Genomic DNA, 5,511 nt, shown 5'->3' with positions numbered 1-5,511 from the left:
GGGTCCAATCTCAGTGTAGCTTGTGGCCTCCTCTTGGAGGTATATATCCAACCCCGCCCCCCCTGCTCAAGCTGGAGTCAGTGCGTGGATGGCGTACTGAAGTGAATGAGACAGCACCAAGAAGGGGGGAGTCTGCGGGGGAGAAGTGTTCATGTGTGCGCGCGTGTGCGTGTGTAAGTGTGAGAGTGACTGTGTCAGCGCACGGAGGAGGGAGGAGGGAGGAGGGAGGTGAGTTTGAATCTGAAGAGGAGGGAGGGACCTGTGGAAGGGAGACAGAGACAAACGATTGTGAACACCAAACTACGCAGATATCAACGCAGAGCCAAAGGTACCGGAAAGAGGATCAGCAGAATCTGTGTGCATGCACAGGGATGAAATGAATAGGCTAGATCAATTGTCTTTAACTGGTTATTAACACAGCGTACCCTGTGAGATTTGCAATGTGCGGACATTGCGCAGAGAGGTTCAGTCATGGCAACGTGGTTCTATTAATATTAATTAGCATATACACTATTATTATGAAAGCTAATTTGTTTATTAATAAGAAACATTGCTGTGTTTATTCATTTCAAATAATACACGACATTTAAAGACAATTCTGCATTCAGGCTCACTCGCCAGTTCATTAAGGGCATGAAGGGATTATCTGCTTTTTAGGGTTAATGAAAGCACAATCAAACTTATTAAATGATTATGTGGGGTGCTTTGTAAACTCAGCTGTGCAGAAAGCATGACTGTTCCGGCGGCTGTCATAGTGACAGCATCTTCACATCCAATTAAAAGTAGAGGTGCGGTGCAGACAGTGCTGTGAATGCAGGAGAGGGAACACACAGGCGCGCGCTCCCTCTCTCTCTCTCTGTCTGCCTGTCTGTCGCTCTTTCTCCCTAAAACACACACTCACATACACAAACACACACGTGGACACAGGAATAGGCGTCACCTCTCCATCCTTCCCTGCTTCCTCCTCTCTGTCTCTGACTCTCTCTCTCTCTCTATCACACACACACACACACACGCACACACACACACACACACACGGTCTCTCTCCAGGGATGTGGGCGGATCTGGGTAGTTCTTGAAGTGTGAAAGGGATAACCTAACGTGGGTGTCTGCCTGTTGGTGTAATGCTGAGAGATGAATAAATGAATGACTGCCCAAACAACATGAGTCAGGACATGTAAAACAGAAGAGCTGATTAAGAAGGATCATCAGTCATTGTCTTTCCTCAATACTGCCCCTCAAGGAACCCTGGTGGGAGTGAGGAGTCAGGCTGTGCTTTGTTTTTGTGGCATGGGACATTTTAGATCCCACCTCTTGTTGGGGAAATCACTGTATACTTTACAGAGCAACATTAAAAAGTAATTCAAATGTATTCATCCAGAGGGAAGGGGCTAACCTGACCTAATGGCTTCATGGTTAAGGTGACCTGCAGGAGTGACATTTTATCTGGAAAACATGCTCTATTTTCTGCACATGTACTAAATTTAAACACAACACACATTTGCAGGTTGCTATTACAGAGACACAAATGTGTCCTGAACTCAACTCACAGTAAATATCCTAGATAATGTGTTTCCTGTGTTGATATCAATTCTTGGTCATCAGCATTTACTAAAGTAAAAGTCTTAATAGTTGGGAACTTGGCAGTCTTAAGTACCTTAAAAGATTTGCTTATACTGTATATATTATTTTTCTGACAAGTTCATGTCAAATTAAATTCTTTTTAAAAACTTTATGAAAAACTTTTAGAAGGAAATCAAATGTAAAAACATGCTTTTCTGTGATTTAAAAAAAGTTCTGTGACAGGTTTTTTGCCTTCACTGTATATAGTGTTTTTATTATGATTGTATTTAGTGCTGAAACAGTTGATTAGGAGAACATTTAAAGTGAAGTATTTTGATAATAGATTAGATAAAGATTTTTTACTTTCTCTTTTTTATAGCATTGTAATTTGAATATCTATGCATTATGGACTGGTCAACTGATCAACTTTAAGATGTCACCTAGGCCTCCAGGAGACTATGGGTACTTAAAAATGTGGTATTATATAGTCTAAACAATTAATCAAGCCTAATTATAAATGTTTTTTGACTTTATGTTGGTTTGTTAACCACTTTTATTTTAAGTTTCACGTCATACACAATACATGATATGACAATGTTCAAGTCAAGAAGAGTTAGTCATTTAGAGGTAGCTCTTGTTCTATTCATTGAAACTGTCACCATCACTTTTTATCATGAAAAATGAAATATCATTTGAAGCTCTTCTCTTTTAATAACATCACGCCCACATACTCACGCACAAAATGTGTCCTGTAGAGTTTTGAAAATCTGCTCTGTCCTTACTTATTGCCAGCCTTACAGTATGCATGTTTGTGTGTGCAGAGAGCCAACCACAAATCTCTTTAGTGAGTTACACTTCTAACACTTATGAGAACAGCTGCAACAAAACTGTAGTTGTTGTTTGGAGTGGAGTCAACAAACGGTCTATGACGTTGGCATCATGAGAAAGAAGATTAGTAGTAGATAGAATGACTTCACACGTGTGCACACCCTCTGAGTAAAATGTGTCACTGCGAAACAACTTCCTGGCAACACAATAAGTCATGTCACACATACGTCGAGCAACTTGTCATACAACATGACTTGATCCCATACATTTCAACTCTCTCATACTGTAGACTATGTCCATTATCACACTGTGTAGCGATGCAGACTACACAGTCATTGGAAATCATGTTTTCCAGTTTATTCTAACCCTTTTATTAACCTGCTTTTATTTGATATTAGTCACAAATGTACCCATTAGCTTCTCTGTTTTGTGAAGTGGATGTTTAATACGGTTTGCTGAGTGGCCAGGATTTAACACTGAGCAGATTAGAGTTACAAAACTTTTATTTAGTTTATTTATTAATTTTTCAATTCTCTCACCTTTAATTTCACACCAACTTATCAGGCTTAATACATTTTCTGGTTAACACTTGAAAACAAAATCATGTGTAATATCTGGTAGGAGTCTGAACAAATCCAATAAACCTAGTGGTTCATGCCACCGGTAACCTCCATATAGCTGGTTTATTCATGTAGATATAACTCCCAAAGTTGCAGTCACAGAGGCTGTCCAAGAAGAAATCCCCCAGGTTAATTTTAGCTCATACTTCACTACTTATTACTTCCACCGTTTGAGCAGAGAGCTTCTCAATGGATGTACCAAATTTATGTCCAACTGTGTAATCAAATGAACTATTAGACGCCCAGCATGTGAGAAGTTGAGGATAGGTTTGACTTGATGTTCAAGAACCTCCCTCCCTCCTGCATTTGTAAGTAGGATGGGAGGCACAAGGGACCAGGAGAAATAATGAACTGTGATGATACAAACAGTGGTAGTTAGTCTGGTGGAAAGTCTCCAGACAGTCTGGGAAAATGAGAAAACTAACCGAGAGTCTCTTTGTTCACTGTCTACTGGCCTTAAGCAAGTGTATTTAACCTCCAACCGCTGAAAGAGATTCAGTGGCCAGAACTACATTTGCAGGCACGTGTGCATGCATGTAGCTAATGTGGGATTAATTAATAAATATACTCCTTTGGTTAATAAACAATAATCTTTTTCTAAACAACCAACAGCCAACTTGTTCCAGCTGCTCATTTGAACCTTGAATGCCTTGTGGTTTGCCAGAACTCATTTGAGAGGGAGGCGTGGGCTGCTGCAGGCACAGTTACATAAACAAATGCCCATATAAGTGAATGTGAGAGAAAAAAACTTTTGAGGAATCACCACTGCATCTCTGCACCTATCGCCTCCACACTCTTTCCCACAGGAGCCAGGACAGCCCTCTCACTACACAGATATTTTGGAGGCAGGATGAAGCACTCACAGACCCAGAAAAAGGTATCTGTGTCACAATCAAAGAGAGGCAAATCCCCGCATAAAGCTGAATCACAGGATGTAGTTTTCTCACTTAGGTAGGAGAGAGTTCCTGGATTGTTTGATTTTGGTGTAAAAGCTGCAACAGGCTTCATTTGCGACAATTTTATCAATCGCACTATGAAAAATATTCTCCATCATCTGGGCTTTTTTGACCGTGTGCCTGTGTCGTACTGTCTATGACTCCGTCAGAACATGTTTGAGTTACGCCAAAATCAGTGATACAAAATCTCATTTCTGCTTTGCCTTCCTGGACAATGGCCTTTGCAGCTATAAGGGTATCTGGACCCTAGATGGTGCTGTTTTTAGATACTTTCAGGTTCTGTGAATGATGAGGTTGCAGCAGGTTGTTTCTGTGTTGTGTTCATGTATAAACTGGCAGAAAAGAGAAGATGGTTTGAGAAGATGGAGAGAGAAAATCTCATAAACAATTAACAAATGCATATATAACTACACATTTTCGCAAACATACAGTTTGCAGTTCCCATACATGTACATAGACTGTAAGGTACAGAGGGGAATATTGAATTACTGAGAAGTACTAATTTACTTTTACTTGCAGAATGCAGAGTGCATGTAGTTTGCATAGTAAGTGTCATGAGGTGCTACATAACTGATTGTGGGGGGAGTTTCAGCAACATTGTTGCGCAGTATGATGGCTGCACATATTAAAGAGTACTTGAAGCTGTACCTGCTGTACTTTGGAGGGGATACAAAGAGGCTTGAAAAGGCTTAAGAATCAATGTTGACACCTTGTGTGATGTATCTGATGGGCAGACTGAAGCTGACACTCATATTTTCCGTTTGACACTCGGTAATAAATATTTGTCAACTTCATGGTAGAACATCTAGTGTATCCCAGAGCTGATTGTATTACATGAAGTCAGCTGTGCCAGTATTTTCAACCCCTTTGACGTACTGTACAAAACAAAGATTACTGAAAATCAAACAGAATGAGATCCAGCATTAAAATTTTTGTTTCATGTGGCACGCCTGCTGCATGATTGGCAGTCTGCAAGAGAGAGAAAGAAGCTGAGCCACAGATTCAGAGGTTTTTAAATTTTAAAATATTTTTTTCTGTGTTGGGTTAGGGGTGGTTCAGTTCTCTGTCAGTGCAGCTCTCTTCCTTTCTGGCAGTGAAGAGTAGAAGTAGGACAAACACAGTAGAGGGGAAAAAGGGGCCAGGTTGATGCTTGTCCAATTACCATGACCTCTGCCTGCAAATAACTACTCACAAACCAGGCAGCACCTCCACTCTATTAAAGAGCTGTCAGTGCTGTTGGTAGTACAATATAGATGAACTGCAGCTGCTCATCTTTTCTCAAATGCACCTGAGTCACATGGAGTCTGAGTAGTTATTGTGAAACAAATGAGGAACAAATCAACTGCTGATCAATGAATATCTAACAAGAAGTTCCTGAAATCCTCCAAATTAAGAACTATATAAGTTAATTAAGAGCACACTGCTAGATATTATAATAATGAAACAGTTTCGAACAAGTCCTAGACACTGCCACAACCATAATTAATCCCAGCCTCCTCCTTATGTTCGTATTAAAATATATATTTTTGCCACCAATCCAACTG

Source organism: Micropterus salmoides, unplaced genomic scaffold, assembly GCF_014851395.1.
Source record: "Micropterus salmoides isolate LMB-PRFRI ecotype aquatic unplaced genomic scaffold, ASM1485139v1 Ms_hic_scaffold_17, whole genome shotgun sequence".
In the NCBI taxonomy this organism is placed as follows: Eukaryota; Metazoa; Chordata; class Actinopteri; order Centrarchiformes; family Centrarchidae; genus Micropterus; species Micropterus salmoides.
The sequence above is the reverse complement of the archived record's forward strand: the minus strand, read 5'-3'. Positions refer to the sequence as shown.